The following is a 19461-nucleotide window of genomic DNA, read 5'->3' as shown; positions in this document are numbered from 1 at the left end:
TACATAATCATTTCATTCTCAAATGAAGTAGATCTTATCTGTTCTAGATAGAATGTGTGATAGCCATGAGAACGCTGCTTTCTCATCTCTGCTATTGACTTGACTCTGAAATCCATCACAGCCTGTGTCCCAAGATCACATGTTTGAATGCTGGTGGGATACCAAGGTAGGTCTGATTCTAGGAGACCTGGACCTCCTCCGACAGGTGTCTTTGGCTTGAGGACTCCCTAGCAGTCTTGCTGAACTTCCCTTAGAACTGCTCAGATCTGCCCAAACTTTCCCCCTTCCTTCCCTTTCTTCCTCAGTAGGGGACAGACATGCATCATGGCTCTCCAAGCATCTCCTGGCTTCACCTGCACTTTTTCTTTCATTATCTCCTCTATAAATACCTTGACATTTAATCCCTTCTCCATACCTGTTTCTCACATGGCCCAGGCTAATACACTATTGTTATGTAACAGATTGCCTGGGAGCTTAGTGAGACAAATAATGGTTTTCTTATTCTATGGATACAGAATTCAGACAGAGCTCAATAAGGATGGGTTGCTTCTGCTCCATGATGTCTAGAACCTCAACTGGGAAGACTGGACAGCCAAGAGCAACCCAGTAGGTGGGGGCTAGAATCACCTGGAATTATCTTCACCAGCATGCATGGCAATTGATGCTGACTGTGGTCTGAGACCTTTGTCGGAGCTTTTAGAGCATCTACACCTGCTCATGAGCACCGGGCTTCCTTCCAGCAGAGCAGCCTCAGGGTAGCTGGACTTCTTCCAGGAGACCTCAGAGCTGCAAACATGAGCACCCTTGCAGACAAGACAGTTGTTGCATTGCCTTTCAGTGTGTCCTCTGAAGTCACCCCCTGTTACTTTTCCCATACTTTTGCTTTTGGTCAAAGCCATCACAAACCTGCCCAGATTCAATGATAGGTGAAGAGTGTCAAAGAATTATTTAGCCAATTCAAGAACCAAAACGCTATTTGGACATCAATTTTCAAGAGGAGAAAATTGAGGCACAGAGAGATTATTCCCTCCAGGGATCATAGAATAAAGTCCAAGAACTTCCAAACTATACTACCTCTTAGACATTTGCATCCCTTGTGCCCCTCAAATTTCATGCTCTCAGACTGAATTTTTCATCACCCACCTTTTGTCCTGAGTTATTCGCCTAGGGCATATAATCCCATGTAACCAGTGACTCCAGCTAAAAACCTGAGAATAATCTTTGCCTCACCTTACTCGTGAGCCTCATCAATCACGCATTACAATTCTAACTAGTGTGAGCTGTTCACCCATTTGGAATGCTTGCACACTTTCTTCTCTTCTGTTTCCATAAATTACATTAACACCAGCACAAACTCCCCTCTGCTCTATGGGCAGGGAGTCCACTACCCGTACTGCTGCCCTGCCCATCTTCTGAATCTTCTAGAACACCTAGAGGGGAAGTCTGCCCCAAGCCCTGGCCAGTCCCATTCAGGAAAGGTCCTTGTGGGGTGAGCCTACTGATTTTGATACTGCCTTCACTCCTCATTGCCCAGTGACAGAATTACAAACACCAGATGGCTTTCCCTAGCTGGGACTCTGGAATGAGCCAACACAGACCCTGGTCTCTGAGTGCTGGGTTCTTTCAGTTCTACACAGAAATTTCCCTCTGTTGATGAGTCTTAGGGGCCCAGGGATGGCACGCCTAAGCCACAACCCCATCTTTCCCATTTGGGGAAGTTGCTTTATGTTTCAACCTCCTCACAAAACACTTCTTTCCTCCCTTTCACACCTTGAGAGAGCTGGAGCTCTTCTAAGAAGGGTTCAGCACTCAGGAGCACTAAAGTTTCTCCACCTTCTCTGGAAGGAAAACACTGTTTCTTCCTCACTATCACACACAATGAGTCTCCAACCCCAGGTCAAGCTGCAAGATTCTTGCTTCTCAGTTACTGAAGTAATAGCATCAAATGCAGGGAAACTCTCCAGAAGGTTCCCTGCTGCATCAACCAGATTTTCCTTCTAAATATTTCTCAAACCATCTCCTCTCCCCTTGCCCTGAGTTCAGCACCCTGCTCCATACCCAAAGTCCCCCAGCAGTGTCCCAGGACCTCAGTGGGTAGGGGGATGGAGGAGGCAACCTAGATGATCCCTGCCATTACCCTGCTTCAAATAGAAGGGTTCCACTTCCGTCTGCTTCAAAGGAAGATCTCTACCTAAGGTTAATCTTGGAAAATAAAACAGAGGCAAAATTCTGCAACTGAAATGAAAAGTTAGAGAAAACTGCAATCAAAAACAGAAATTTGCCCTTGATAGACCACTGCCGGTTGCCCTGTCACAGCCCCCACAGACTCAAAATGAAGTACAGCATTTTGGGGCATCTCGGTGGCTCAGTCGATGAAGCATCTGCCTTTGGCTCAGGTTATGATCACAGAGTCCCAGGATCAAGCCCCACATTGGGCTCTCTGCCCAGCAGGGAGTCTGCTTCTCTCTCTCTGCCCCCATCCTACTCATGTTCTCTCTTGCTCTATCTCTCTCTCTCTCAAATAAATAATTAAAATCTTAAAAAAAAAAAAATGCAACATTTTTATGTGATGCCAGGACCTACATGAACTGCCCCCTCCAGTGTCTTCCTCTTGCACATCATCTCCCGATGGCACTGAACTGCTCACAGTTCCCAGAAGATATTGCATTGTCAGGGCCCTGGGCTTTTGCTCAACCTCTCCCCTCTACCCACTACGCTTCTTTCCATCCAGCCCCATTCAGGTTTGGCCATCACTTTGTATACTATCCCCACCAAAAAGTGCAATCTGACCTCATTATGGGCTCTGCCAGTTGAGATGCCCATACTTGTGAGCTCCAAAACCACACTGTGACTCAGGACCTCTGTTTTGCAACCATTAGCCTGACCCTTGCCTGTCCTGAGGATCTTTTAGAGACACAGCCTGAGTTGAGCCCATTTTTGTGTCTCCAGTGCCTAGCAGAGTCTCTGGCTGGTCACTTCCAGAAAATGAGTGCTAGATGCATGCATAGCAGATGGAGAAATGGGAGCAAGTAAGCTTCTTTTTCTGTCCCCTGCTAACCACGCCTGTGACTCTCAAACCACTGTACTTCTCAGGTCCCTAGGGACTCCCTCACTCCCTTCCCTACAAAACAGAATGTAATCCGGCATGATTCAAAAGCCACCTGAATTGCTTCAGGGTCATTATTATGAACATCAATTATCCCAAGAGCAGCCAAGAACAGATGCAAAACTTAATAGAGTTTTCTGGATGACAGAATGCTGGATAAACAAATCTAGGCTGATTATATAAAGAAAGATACCAGAATGTGGAAACATGAACATAGTTTGGTCCTGAGCTACAAGGGCCACAGTCTGGGGAGTTGTAAATCCAAGAAATCTTCCATGATCCCTACGCTGATCACAAAAATCAGGCAGAATTCGCCACTGGGCTGTAACAAGTAAATCCAAATGAACACCCCACTAGTTGGGGATCCAAATGCTCAATTAGCATTCCGGAACATACCCAGGGAGTTTCAAAGAGCCTAGCACTGACGTGCCATTACAAGGAGGGAACTCTCATCCCAGCAAGCCTCTTTCATTATCCAGCTCTGTGAAAAGCCCTCCACGAGGTGCTGGGAAAAACTCGACCTCCCCATGTACCAGGCCTCTTTCCAGCCAAGAATTGTCACGTACCTCTCTGGTTTCTTTAAAAACCTCCGGAGCTATTCACCTTGCTTTTCAGTGAGATTTCATTTGCCCCTTTGATATGTAATTTTTCATTACACAGGATTTGCTAATTTTTATTTTAAAAAAAATAGATTTTACTGGCAAGCCTGCACATAACAGCAGTGGGCTCATCGGATGGATTTTGACACATCTGTTGTCTTCAGTAACTATGCAAACACTGTGAACGAAACGCAGGCCCAGAAATGCATCCCTGCGGCGAGCAAAGGGATCCTCGCCCCAGCTTCTGCTCTGACAAAGTGAATCCACCTGCAAATTTCTTGCTCATGATAGGTAGTTGGGTACAGATAGTAGGGATACAGATCATAGGGTTTTGGATAGTGGATTTGCAAACCTCATCATATTGCAAGAAGAGTAAAAGAATAAATCTCGCTACTAAAATAAATATATTGAGCTCAGGGTATATTGAAATTAAATTTCAAGAGGGAAGGAAAGCTGTTATGCGCTCTTTCTGTGTGTGTGTGTGTATCTGTGTATGTCTTCATGAGTTTCCAAACAGCAGTGAAGAATCGCGTTCATCCATAGCCCAGGCAGCCACTGTGAACAATGCCCTTCACGTGAGTTTAATTTGCTTTGTAAATACAAGTGTAATTGGTATTTAAGGGGCCATTCTAAATTGCCATCATCCCCTCTGCCTGAGCATGAGTAATCTAATTTTTCTGCAGAACATGCTGCGGTTTGATTGACAGGTCTCCGAGGACCGTCTTGTATGTCAGCATCAGTGAAAAGAAGTTCTGAAATATAGTCACACCCCCACGCACGCGTGGAATCCCAATCACCCACGACTCCTTAAATCCATTTGCCCCATATCTTGCTGCTGACGGATAATATATTCATTTGCATCTGGCTAAAAAAAAAAAAAAAAGAAGAAGAAGAAGAAGAAGAAAAAAAACAGTGAGAAACCGCTGGCGCATATTGATGGCATCCTCAAGGAGCCGTAATTGGGAGGAGTGGTCTGCCGTTCCTGTGCATGCCAGGGGACCCCAAGCGGCTGTCGTTCTTCTCCACTCTGCAGCCAACTGGAAAAAATGAACCCCAGACTGTCAGGTGACTGAACCACTCTCTCTCTCTCTCTCTCTCTCTCTCTCTCTCGTTAGAACTGGGAAATTAAAATCTAGCACCTTGACAAAAAGGGAATTTGCTTGCAAGTGTCACTAAGTATTTTAACTGAGCCCTAAATATCATCAGATTAAAATTGCGCCCAGAGAGGAAAATGTTAGTTTTAGTGTGGACTTCTATTGTGTTTGTTTGACATGCAATACATGTGTGTTCTTTTGTGTTGAAATATTTAACATGGGAATTCAAAAAGCAAAATCGCACGATCAAACTTTAATGTTAAAGATAGGACTAAGTCGGCTTATGGAGGAGTTGGCACAAGGAAATGTGAACTCAGGCTCATTGACAAGAATAAGCAAGGTACCCACAGACCGCAATCATTCCCTGTTTGTGAGTTAATTTTAGGGATTAGCCAAACGCTACCTGCGTTGGGTACTGAGAAATCCTTCCCTACTGGTCCATAGTTCATATTTAGTATTGTGTCGTCTGTGCTCAAGAGCCAGGGGCTTTTTTATGCCTGTCTGAACTATGTGGGATAAGATGTTTGCACTGGTATACACCGATTTTTTTTTTCTATCAGGAAAATTAGTTCATATATTTGGGTTATGTTATTTTGTACATGACAGCTATTGTTTTTTTTTTTTTTAATAATTCCAGCTTTTGGAGTATCTAAGGAAGGATTGCTCTGTGTGATAAAGAACAGACACCTGCTTCGTATTTTTTTCATCTCTCCAGAGTATTTACCATATAATAGGTGCCCAGTAAGTTATCAGTTTGAGATGGTAAATGAATCAAATTAGGTAGAGAAAATAAGATCCCTCACTGCATATACTACTTTAGGATGTCCCAGAATATATCTGAAACAATCCAAAGAGTGGTGCCTATGGCGCTCAATTGGTCAAGCATCTGCCTTCAGCTCAGGTCATGATCTCAGGGTCCTGGGATCGAACCCCGCATCAGGGTCTCTGCTCAGCCAAGAGTCTGTCTCTCCCTCTCCCTCTGCCCCTTGCCCCTGCTCATGCTCTTTCTCACTGTCACTCTGCTCTCTCTCAAGCAAATAAATAAAGTCTTAAAAAAAAGAAACAACCAGATGAAATTACAACGTACTGGACACTGACATTAAATTCATTAGAAAGAGCTCCTATTCTGTGCCTTGTCATCAAATGCCAAAGAGCGTTCATTGTCAACTGCTGAACACTTTCCAAGAGGGGAGACTCACTGCATATCTTAGGTGGTTTTGCTGGGGGTCAAATTTGTTGCTTTTGCTGAGTCTGTCCATTACTATCCCCCATAGGGTACGTTAGTTCTCTTCCCTTACTTAGCCACTACTCCAGAGCTGGTCTCAGAGCCCCAAGCCTGGAACCTGGAGCCACCGTCAATATCAAAAAGCACAGAAATATGTCAGTGACCATGTAGGAGCATAACTGGGTGAAAGTGGTCCCTCCCAGGAAGAGGGCCCTTCCAAGAACTTCCACATGGGCATCTTCCATTCCAATCTGATTCCTCCCTCGCCCCTGTCATCATTCCCCCCATCATACATACAAACACAAAGCATAAATGTGCCTGTATATAAGTGAATATGAGTGCACACACATCTGCACATATAAACTGCCTTTTTTTACAGTTCCAACTTGCATAAGATCAATAAAATTGTGTAAAAATGCCATCTTATTTTATTACAAGGGCCCCAAAGTACAATTCCATGGCAGATATAATGGTTTAGCATGGAGATAATGTAAGTGCAGGAATTGCTTTAGAGTGAAAGAAAATTAAAATCATGTATTTGTTTTTTTTTTCATTAAGGTGAAATTCACATAATATGAAATTAACCATTTTGAAGTGTACAACTCAGTGGCATTTAGTACATTCACAATGTTGTACAATAAAAATTATGTATCCTTAGGGACCCACAACTCGACAGTGGTTAAGAGAAAGGATTTTGAAATCACACAGCTCAGATCTGAATTTCAGTTCTACTGACCACAAGTAGCAAAACCACTAGGCCCCAAAGGACAACAACATCACAGGGATGGTCCAAGGGCTAAATACCAAGACATGGTATGTCAAAACCCTTATTAGAGTCCTCAAGGATTCTATTACTATTTGAAACTGCCTCTAGCATAAGAATGGGATTTAAAAAAATAATCTTTGGGGGAAAATATCCATGATTATTTCAACATTACTGCCTTCTTTTTCATGTTTAAAAATTGACTTCGTATTTTCACTTCCTTAATCTACATGGAAAAATACCAGATTGATTGACCAGCTCTAGACTTGTGACTATTTTCCAAGATTTTAGAAATCAAATAGACATCATCATGCTGATTTTAACTTATTTTTAACAGCACCACCCTTAGATCCTGGCAATAGGAACCCCTATATTGGACCCCTTGCTTTAGGCCCACAAATCACAAACACAAATAAATACTTTTATTAAAGAACACACAGGTACATCTGTCACTTGCAGTTGGATACAGCATGACTCATCACCTAGAAGGTTCTACTGGTGATTAACATCCCGGGAGGCCATTCCACTTGCCTTCTGTCCCCTTGCAAAAGGCCACTGGTCCCAAGGGGTGCACTTTTATAGGTTGTAAAGAGCCAAAAGGAGGATGCACATGGCTTGGGAATGAGAGAAGTATTTTGAATGGCAAAACCAGTTGGGAAAGTGAAAACATGAATTAATTAATTTGTCAGTATTTTACTCTCAGATTAAATGCAGTAGAGTTTGGCGTATCTTTTCCCTGTAGAGCCCAGCTTCTAGTTTGCAGGCTTTCTCTCTGTTCCAACTTGTGTTCCCAGAGAGAATCTGTGTAGAAATTAACAAGGTGTTCACCACAGTTGCCCTTAATGCTAAGGACCATTTTGCAGCATGAAACAAATTAGTCTGAAGCTTGAATGTGAATGTGAATACAGATTAAGTATAAGTGAAGTGTGAGGCCTTTTCTGACATTGGTAAAGAGCGGATCATTGAGCTGTAGAATAGGAAGAAGTTTTATTTTTATAAATATATTGCATAATATTTCATCAATTTTTCAAAAAGTAAGAAAACATTTCAGCTTTTTATAATTTAGGTTTTAAATGTTCATAGTACAATTTGTGTTTCTCTTTTCTTTCTAATAGAAATAAGAAGCTATTGTAAAAGGAAAGAACACTTTGATTTTTTAAATTTTGTATTAATTTTGATTATATTTTTGATGAAAATATAATACAATTTTGTTTGCTTTGAATATGATTACATTTTCTTTTTTCTCCCCAGGTGCCTCTAACCTATCCAACTGTTCTTGCTTCCCCACAGATCTAATCAGCATCTTGAATTGAATTTGGTATGTAGAGTTTATATACCTATTTTACATGTATGCATACTTTACTACATATCCATATATTCTTATATAAATATAGCATTATTTTGTATGCCTTAAGGTTTTACATAAAAATATAATAATCACAAGGTTTTGCAAATAGTTTTTTTCACTCGAGATTACATTAAAAAAATTTTTTTAAAGATTTTATGTATTTATTTATTTGAGAGAGGGAGAGAGAGAGTACAAGAGGGGAGGAGAGGGAGAAGCAGGCTTCCCACAGTGCAGGAAACCTGATATGGGGCTGGATCCCAGGACCTTGAGATCATGACCTGAGTGGAAAGCACTTACCCACTGAGCCACCTGGACACCCCTCCAGATCACATTTTTTATATTTATCAATGTTGACAAATATCATATTCATTAACTTTAACTTTGTATTGCCCTCCTTACTATAGGACAATTTCTTAATCCTCCTGTTGACAGATGTACCAGTTTTCACTATTTTAAACAACACCATTATGATCTTTATTGTACATTTCTCTTTGGGCACCTATGAGGGAATTTCTCTAGGGAATATATAGGCAGAAGTAGAATTGCAGGGGCGCCTGCATGACTCCGCCAGTTAACCATCCATCTCTTGATTTTGACTCAGGTCATGATCTCAGGATGGTGAGGTCAAGCCTGACTGAGCATGGAGTCTGATTGAGATTCTCTTTCTTCTTCTGACCCCCAACCCCCAAGAAGAAGAAGGAGAAAAGGAGAAAGAAGAAGAAGAAGAAGAAGGGGGGAGGGGGAGTCAGGGGAAGGGGGTGGAGGGGAGAGGGAGGAGGGGGAGGGGGGAGGGAGAGGAGGAGGAAGGGGAAGAAGAAGTTGGTGAAAGGGACTAGGAGGGGGAGGAGTAGAAGAAGAAGGAGAGAGGGGGAGGGAAGGAGAAGGAGGAGAAGAATTATTGCAAGGTCCTTAGGAAATGCTTGCTTTCAACTTTACTAGCCATTGCTAAGTGCTTTTCAATGTATTTGTATTAACTCATACTCCTTCCAGTATCTAATTTAATGTCCACTCAGTTACTCTAAATTCTCACTAACTCTTGGTTTATTTGGACTTCTTGAAATTTCATTTCTCACCTTGTTTTTAGCCTGTGAGTCATCCCCTAACTCATTCAAAAGGCAGTTCACATTTCATCCAGCATTTCTAGGAGCTTACAGTGGGAAAATTTTTAGAAACCCCTTTAGGTCATGATGCCCAAACCAAGGTATCTGTCAGGGGAGATGCAAAGCACAGAGATGTATTGAATGCAGGGAGTTTGATTACTAGGAGGCTGAAGGGTGAGGAAACAAAGGGGAGAAGGGAATTCTTGGAGCCGCCAAAAGGGGGCGGGCGTTCTACAGATGTGAAAGCTACCACCAATCCTGCTGGACCCCAGTCTGCGCTGTCTCTGCATTCCAGGGGGGGCCCTACAGTTTCTTGTGGAACCATCCAAAGGCACCTCTAGGGCTGTGGGCTAGAAGTAGCATGGCTATCCTATCCCTTTCACCTTCCAGTCTTGGGCCAGTGTCTTCTGTTGCGATAAGTGATGGCAGAAGCCAGCAGTCAGAAAGTGAAAAACCATAGTTCGCAGGCTTTTCGCCCCCTAAGCACAGAAGAGCAGGAATGGATTAAGGACAAACAAATGTCCAACACACCAAATGACCTAATTTTTCTCTCTGGAAGCTTTTAGAATCTCATAGCTGGCACTCAAAAATGTCATAATGTTGCACCATCGTGTAGCAATCATTATAGCAGTTATTCGATGGGTTTTTCTGTTGCAGAAACTCTTGTTTTTTAATTACCAGGGAAAAAATGAAGCAGAGCTACATGTGCAGGCACAGATAAATCTTATAAGCAGACTGAGGAAAAACCAAGTTTCAGAACATAATGTATAGTATGATATCATGTTTATGAAATTTGAATACATGCAAATCAATACTTTATGTTGCTTGTGGATACATTCTTAGGGAATAAAAGTTAAAAAAAAAGGCATGGAACCTTAAAATACCAATTATGTTTACCTTTGGAAAAAGAAAAAAAAAACAAGAAAATGGAAAAACAAAACAGAGAAATGGAACTGGGAAGTGGTGGGAATGGAATTTCAGATTATACTCTATGTTACGCTAGTTTTTTTAAGCTAGCTAGTGAGAATACGGATGTTTTCACTCATTTATTATCTGTAACATTTAGTATATCTGAAACACTCTGTAGCAAAGAAGAAAATAAAAGATTGAAAAATCAAGTGAGTTTTGGAGTGCCTGTGTGGCTCTGTCAGTTGAGTGTTCAACTCTTGATTTCCACTCAGGTCATGATCTCAGGATCATGAGATCCAGCCCTGTGTTGGTGTCTGTGCTGGGCCTGGGCTTAGAGCCTGCTTAAGATTCTCTCTCTCCCTCTCCCTCTTCCTTTCCTCCCCCTTTCCCCCCACCCCCGTCCCCTTCTCTAAAAAAGAAAAGAAGGAAAGAAAAGAGGGAGTATGGGAAAAAGGTGACAGAGAAATAGAGGAAAGAAATAACCTTTATTTGGAGAAATTATGAAAATTTTTTTCCTGTAAGTATAAGTCAGCAAATTTTCTATCTCTTTTCACTCTGAGCTGTTGTTGTTGTTGTTGTTGTTGTTGTTTTCAAAAATGGCTAATATTTACCTATTACATACCAGGCACTATTCTATGAACTGAGAATACAGAATTTAAAAAGATCAGGTTATGACTAGGAGCTTACCTTCAACAGGGGGAAGTAGATAGCAAACAACAAACACACACACATATCAGATGGTAACAGATGCAGAGAGTTGATATAGACTGATGCCATGCTAACATCAGAGATCTCAATGACAATGAGCCAGCAATGCAAATCTGAGGAACAAAACCTTTCCAGAAAGAGGAATTTTTTGTGCAAATAATCTATGGAGAAAATAAACATTATGGGTTCAAGGAATAGAAAAGAAAGGAAGGATGTGAGAGCCCAGTGAGCAAGGAGGGCATGAGGGTAGGTAGTCAAACAACAATGCCCATGGCTAGGCATACAAATATCACCTGAAAGGCTGTAACCAGAGGTGGCCAAGATGGCACACTCCTGGCCAAGCAGGACACTAAAGAGAAAGGACCACCTGTTCACAAGGAATTCTTGTGTTTTCTGCAGCTCTTTGCATCACCAGTGCCTTCCTCAGAGTTCCAAAATAAGGGCAACCAGTACTTAGGACAATAGGGCCCTAATAGCAAACTGATTAACTTCTGCAGGTATCTCTAGACAAAGGATTGTGAACAACACTTGTCCCTGCAAACTAAGTCCTTGACATTTTAAACAGATGATTGGTCCCTGGAGAGGCTCAACTTTCTGCTCATCTGAACTTGGGGGTTCACAAGGAGCTCACTTGAAAGCTTTACAACAATGTGACCTATTGCACCATAAGCAGTTGAAGTGGATCATGGCATTACGCATGCAGAAGGGCAAACTAAGAACTATTCCTCACCTCCACACCCCAATCATGTGGACATTTTATCATTGAGAATCCATTCATACTGAATAGGTGAGAGATATTATCTACAACATGGAAAGCTCTTTTAGTGTGAATAAACTCAGGAAGGAGACAAGTGCTCAGTAACTATTTCCCAAGAAGTGATTTAATTAGAAGACTTTGTGCAAAATTATGTTAATCAAGTCCCGTGAATTCTTTTGTTTTCCTAGGAAGAAAATAAATCCGAGTGGCAAGAAAATTAACCTAAGATTTTAGGTGAGCCACCTAAAGATCTCTCTAGTAAATAATAGAACATGAATCAAAGTATCATCATTTCCTTTATCCTACCTCTGCCTTATCTGGTACCAGGAAAATCTAGGTAAAGGAAAGTCTCATTTTAGCCTGAGGCCAAATTCTGAACAGATAAGGCTTTTAAGCTACATTAAGGGGCCCAGGATTTATGGTTCTTTTCTCTTAGGAGGAGTAGAGTAGATGACTGAGTAGAGTAATAGGATATGAAGAAGCTCTTTGAGGGAAAGACTGGGGAGATCTAGAAAACTAATGTCAACTAAGAGGGGGTAGATAGAGATAGAGATAATAATACAGATTTAGCTATAGATATAGGCCTAGATATGCGGTATCCAAAAGCCCACGAATGTGAGAACGTCTCTTCCACTGGGTAAAATGTGGTCCTGCTTTTATCAGTCTCTGCTTTCAGCGTGGTAGGTCTCCAAAAAGGGCTCAAGTTGAGGAAGATTTCAAGAGGATGGTGCTGTCTCTCCCATCATCTATTAGGTCTAGCTCTTTGTGGATCACTGGATGGGGAGGACAAAGGTGTCATCAGAGAACTCTCAAGTTATGTGACCTTCAAGCCTATTTCCCTGGACATGCATCCCCTCTGCCTCCACCATGGGTGTGAAGACCACCCCCCTCTGGCACAGAAAGGGACAGCCATGCTAGGAGTCCAAGGAGCACATACTAAATTCCAGACCCACAGAACAGACCTATCAGAACACAGTTATCAACGATGACATAATGTACCTGATTGCTTCTTACAATCCACCACAGTCTGCTTCTAAATATACACAACTCTTTGTATATTTAAAACCACTCAGTTCATTCAAACATAATAAACAATTTTTTGAGAACCCACATTTAACTTATAATCAAGTATAGTGGTATTTTTCCTCTGATTCAGTATTCCTGGATCTAACACTGGTGGATTAATTACCTCTACTATTCTTCACGGGGGTATTGTTGGTGCAAATCAATATCTAGAAGTTATTTTGAGTTCTTTTAAGAAGGGAAATGCCAAAGACCTAAAAGAATTCAGGCCAGAAATATGAATGATCTTTACCATTTTTTCCATTCCATCTTGATTTGATTTTCATGAGAATCCTGTTTCAAGGGACTTCTGCATGTACTAGTTATACATCAATGCTCTGGACTGTGTTACTACAAAGTTCCAAACATTGTGTTAGCACTGATATTTGTTTACTTCCCAAAAGCCAAGGGGTATTGGTTATTTATCTCACATAATGGATTATATTCTCCTTTTTCACATATTGAAAAATATTGTTTTCACTGAAAGACAAGTGTTTTCAAAGAAGATCAGAGCCATTGAAGAAAGTCATGATTCTGAAACACATTGTCTGATGGGTGTTGAAGGCTCATTCCAAAGAAAGCATAGAGCAGGCAGGTCTGTGCATCTGTGCTCTGTTCACCTACAGGCTGTGTATTTCAGGAGATTTTGATAAAATACCAATAAGGAATAAATAGCCCATGTATATTCAGAGCAATTTTTTCCTGTATTATCAAAATTATTTGTAACCCACTGGAAGGTTTCTTTGAGAGCTTGTTTTGTTACTAAATGATATAAGAAGTCATTTCCCTCCAAAACATAAGAAGGGGATGTCTTTCCATTTATTTAGATCTTCTTTAATTTCTTTAACAAATATTTTATAGTTTTCAATGTACAAGTTTCTTACCTCCTTAGTTAAATTTATTCCGAGGTATTTCTTTCTTTGGGTTGCTATTGTAAATGGAAATGTTTTCTTAATTTTTGTTCACATTGTTCATCACTGATGTATAGAAAACTAAGTCTAGAGACATGATTTTTACTAACATAGTCATCAGATTTTTATGCAACCTCGGGCAACTAACATAACCTCTTTTGTTCACAATTTGGTCTTCCATGAAAAGATGTTGAACTAGATCAGTGATATTATCAAACATGATGAAAAATAATGCTGGACTCTGTGGTCCTCCATGCAACACATGAAGAGTTTGGAAGTCATTACTCAGAACAAGATAAATTCTCAGAATATAAATCTAAACAAACTGAAAATCAGGAACTTTTCTTAGGTCCATCAGAGAATTAAAGTCAATGGGCAAATTGCTACTCCAAAAGTAGAAAGACAGGTGGACACAGAAGACCACAGTGTATTGGGAGCATAAAAAACCACCACTGGAGCCAGCAAATGTTATGAATACTCAAAGGGAAATTGATTAATTACTGGAGACTGAACACCAACTAGCTGGAGAGGTAAAGTCTCCAGGGGCCCAGGCGTGTTGCAGGGAGGGTAAGGTGCACATTTTCATGAGTCGTACCTCGAGGAGTCCTACTGGGTTCTCCCTTTGAAGATTACAGAAAATTCCCTCTTGCTTTGGCAAGGGAAGGGGAACATTAATCATTTTGAAATATGTGCTGAATGTTCTGTTCTTCTTAAAAAAAAAAAAAAAAAAAAAAAAAGGAAATACCAAACTCTAGCTCCTGTTAGCCTTTCTGTCTGTCTAAGAGGTTAAAAAGAAAGCTGAGAAACATTTGTGAAGGTCACAGCCCAGGGTTACAGGCTAACCATAAGGCTGAAATCTAATCATAGAATTATAGAAAGGTTTCCCTCCCTCCCTTGTATCTTATCATAGCATCAATACTTCTGTATAATAACAGGAATACAACTGAAAAACTGTGGGGCTCAGACCTATTTAAGAAGAAGCCTCTATGGAAACCCAAAGACAACAGAGGAGACAAAAACAAGAACATATGAGGAAATTTGGGCCTCCCCTACCTGTAAGTACAGCAAAGAGTAAATACAATGTAAGTCTTAGCAAGGTAAGCATAAAACCTCACACTAAACATTGTCATGCAGAAAGACATAATCTGAAAAGAAAAGCAAGATTAGGAGACTTAACTAGATGTCAATACTAGCCAAAGCAATCTACATATTCAATGTAATCCTATAAAATCCCAATACTATTTTTGGTAGAACTAGAAAAACCCATCCTAAAATTTATATGGAATTTCAAGGGACTCTGAACAGACAAAGCAATCTTGAGAAAGATGAAAGAAACGCAAAAGATGCACAGTTCCTGATTTTAAAGATTTATTTATTTATTTATTTATTTGAGAGAGAGGGTGCACATGGGGGGAGGGACAGGAGAGACGGAGAGAGAACATCTCAAGCAGACTCCCTGCTGAACATGGACTTCAGTGCCGAGCTTGATCTCAGGATGCTGAGATCATGAACTGAGCCAAAATCAAGAGTTGAATGCTTAACTGACTGAGCCACCCAGGCACCCTTACACTTACTGATTTTAAAACTTAGTTCAAAACTATAGTAATCAAAACTATGCAGTATTACTGTAAAGACAGATATAGAAATAGATGGACTAAAATAGAGAGCTCAGAAACAAACCCTCACATATATGATCAAGTGATTTTTGACAAGGGTGCTAAGAAACTTCAATGGGAAAAGAACAGCTCTTTCAAAAAATAGTCCTTAGATATCATGCAAAAGAATGAATTTGAACTCCAAAATAATACCACATACAAAAGTTAACCCAAAATGTATCAAAGACCCAAACATAAGACCCAAAACTATAAATCTCTTAAAAGAAAATAAAGTGCAAAAACTTCATGTGATTGGATTTGGCAATGATTTCTTGGATATGGCACCAAAGGCACCAGCCCCAAAAGAAAAAACCTAGCCAAATTGGACTTTGTAAAAGTTTATGAATCAAAAGACACTAACAACAGAGTAAAAAAGCAACCTACAAAATGGCAGAAAATATTTGCAATCATATACTGATAAGTGATTAATATCTAGAGTATATAGAGAATTTTGAAAATTCAACAACAAAGAAACAAACAACCCAATTTAAAAATGGACAAAGGATTTTAACAGACATTTCTCCAAAGAAGATATACAAATGGCTAAACAGCCATGAAAATTGCTCAATATTACTAATCAAATGCAAATCAAAACTACAATGAAATACTACATCACACCCATTGGAATATCTACTATATTAAAACAAACAAACAAACAAGTGTTGGCAAGAATATTGAGAAATTGGAATCCTTCTGCACTGTTAGTAGGAAAAAAGTGGTACAGCTGCTATGGATAACAACATGGTAGTTCCCCAAAAACTTAAAAACAGAATTGCTATATAATCCAGCAATTCAATTTCTGGATGTAACCCCAAAAGAATTGAAAGCCGAGATTCAAACAGATATTTATACACCTATTCATACCAGCATTATTCACAATAGTTAAAATTGGAAAAACTCAAGTGTCCATTGATGGATAAATGATTAAGTAAAATGTGTATACATACAATGGAATATTTTCAGCCTTAAAAATAAAGGAAATTCTGGGGCGCCTGGGTGGCTCAGTGGGTTAAGCCGCTGCCTTCGGCTCAGGTCATGATCTCAGGGTCCTGGGATCAAGCCCCGCATCGGGCTCTCTGCTCAGCAGGGAGCCTGCTTCCTCCTCTCTCTCTGCTTGCCTCTCTGCCTGCTTGTGATCTCTGTCAAATAAATAAATAAAATCTTTAAAAAAAATAAATAAATAAAGGAAATTCTGTTGTATAAGAAAACATGGATGAAACTTGAGGTCATTAAACTAGGTGAAATAAGCCATTCATACAAAGACAAATACTATGATTCCATTTTTATGAGGTACATAACTAATTAGAGACAGAAAATAAAATAAGAGTTTTCAGGAACTGGGGGAAGGGTATAGTGAAGAATTATTATTTAATAGGTATAGGGTTTAAGTTTTACAAGATAAAAAGAGTTCTGGAGATTAATAGTGGTGATGGTAGCATATTATGAACCATACTTAATATCACTAAACTGTATATTTAAGAATGATTTAGATGGTAAATTTTATGTTAGGCATATCTTACCACAATAAAAACTATTAGAAGAAATAAAAAATAATAAATATAAATGGTCTAAATACACCAATTAAAAGACAGAGACTATCAGAGTGGATAAGAAAACAATACCAAAGTATATATGTTGTCCACAAGAAACCCACTTTAAATATAAAATACAGATAGATTAAAAGTAAAGGGTTAGAAAAAGATACCATCATAATATTAATCAAAAGAAAGCTGAAGTAGCTCTATTAATTTTGAACAAAGTAGATTTGGGGACAAGAAAAATTATCAAGAATAAAGGCATTACTTAATAATAAAGGGACCAATGCTCCAAGAAGACATAACAACCCTAAATGTGTGTGTGTGTCTAAAAACAGTGCATCAAGATACATGAGGTAAAAAACTGAAGAACTGAAGGAGAAATTGACAAATTCACTATTATAGTTGAAGACTCTAACCCTCCCCTTTCAGTAACTGGCAAACCCAGTAGGAGAAAATAAATAATATAATAAAGAAAAAACACTATTAATCAACTGGATTTAATTTGCTTTCATAGAATACTTGATCCAATGACAGCAGAATACATATTCTTCTCAAGCTCACATGGAAGATTTGCCAAGGTAAGCTGCATTCAGAATTATGAAAGACCCTTTTTAAAAATTAAAAAAAAAATCAAAGTATGCTCTTAGACCATAATAGTTCTTTTTTTTAATTTTATTTATTTATTTGTCAGAGAGAGAGATGGAGCAAGCACGGGGAGGAGCAGGCAGTAAAAGAAGACTCCCTGCTCATCAGGGAGCCTGATGAAGGACTCGATCTCAGAACCCTGGGATCATGACCTGAGTGAAAGACAGATGCTTAACTGAATGAGCCACCCAAGCGTCCAACCATAATAGATTTAAATTAGAAATTAATAAATGAAAGATAGCAAGAAAATCCCAAAATATTAAATATTTGGATATTAAGCAAAATATTTAGAAATAACACATGGATCAAGGAAGAAGTCTCAAGGGAAATTAAAGCAAACTTAACAAAAATGAAAATACAACTTATCAAAATGAGTCATTGTAGTTAAAACAGGGCTTAAAGATAAATGAAGAGCACTGGATGCATATGTTAGAAAAGAAGCAAAGATGTACAATCATTAATATAAGCTTTTATCTTGAGAAACTAGATAAAGGAGAGCACATTAAATTCAGAGTAAGCAGAAGAGAAATAAAAAATAGAGCAAAAATCACTGAAAACAAGAATTAATGGAGAAAATCAATAAAAATCACAATCTGGTTCTTTGAAAAGATCAATAAAATTGGTAAACCTATAGACAGGCTGCATGAGAAAAAAAGAGTTCTCTCACACACTAATATCAGAAAGGAAATAAGAGGCCTTCACGACAGATTTCATTGATATTAAAAAGAGAATAAGGAAAGAGTATGAACTCCTTATGCCCACAAATTTAATAGCATAGATGAACTGGATAATTTCTCTGAAAACAATCTATCAAAACTCACACAAAGAGAAATAAATTACATAGAATTGAAGAGACTAGAAATAGGAAATGGGATAGCCAACACAATACTGAAAATGAACAATTTCAGAGGACTGATACAACACAACTTCAGGATTTACTAAAAAGCTGCAGTGATCAACAGTGTGGAATTGGTAAAATAACAGACAAATAGATCAATGAAACAGAATTGTGAGCCCATAAAAGACGCACATGCATACAGTCTGGTGATCTTTGAAAACAGAGTAAAGAAAGTTCAACAAAAAATGAACAGTCTTGGAGCACCTGGGTGGCTCAGTTGGTTGAGCAGGTGACTCTTTGTTTCAGCTCAGGTCATGATCTCAGGGTCCTGGGATTGAGCCCCAGTGTTGGGCTCCATGCTCAGCAGGGAGTCTGATGGAGATTCTCTCCCTCTGCCCCTCCCCTCCACTCTTGCTCTCTCTCTCTCTCTCTCTCTGAATATAAATAAATATATCTTTTAAAAACTTTAAAAAACAAACTGAATAGTCTTTTCAAGAAATGAAGCTGGAACAAAGGGACATCCACACACAAAAAATTAGTTGAGACACTGACTTAAGACTTTTCACAAAAATTAACTGAAAATGCATAATAGTAAAATAAAACTCTTAGAAGATAACAAAGGAGAAAATCTAGGTGGCCTTGGGTGGTGATGACTTTCTAGATGCAACATCAAAGTACAACTCATAAAATTAAAAATTGATAGGTTTGACTTCATTAAAGTAAAAACTTGTGCTTCACAAAGGCCCCATTAAGAGAATAAAAATATAAGTCCCAGAATAGGAGAAAATATTTACAAAATACATATCTGATAAAGACCACGTATTGAAAACATATGAAGAGCATTTTTTTTAAGATTTATTTATTTATTTATTTATTTATTTATTTATTTATTTGACAGAGATCACAAGTAGACAGTAAGGCGGGCAGAGAGAGAGAGAGAGAGAGAAACAGGCCCCCTGCTGAGCAGAAAGCCAGATGTGGTGTTCAATCCCAAGACCCTGAGATCATGACCTGAGCCCAAGGCAGAGGCTTTAACCCACTGAGTCACCCAGGCGCCCCATGAACTCTTAAACTCAACAGTGAGAAAGCAAATAATACAACTGAAAGATGAGGAGTGAATGATCTGAAGAGATACCTCACCAAAGAAGATATACAGATGATATAAAGAAATTAGAACGGCTGAGACCCCATTCTTCCAATACC

Source organism: Enhydra lutris, unplaced genomic scaffold, assembly GCF_002288905.1.
Source record: "Enhydra lutris kenyoni isolate GAN:26980312 unplaced genomic scaffold, ASM228890v2 scaffoldscaffold29, whole genome shotgun sequence".
NCBI classification, from domain to species: domain Eukaryota; kingdom Metazoa; phylum Chordata; class Mammalia; order Carnivora; family Mustelidae; genus Enhydra; species Enhydra lutris.
The sequence above is the reverse complement of the archived record's forward strand: the minus strand, read 5'-3'. Positions refer to the sequence as shown.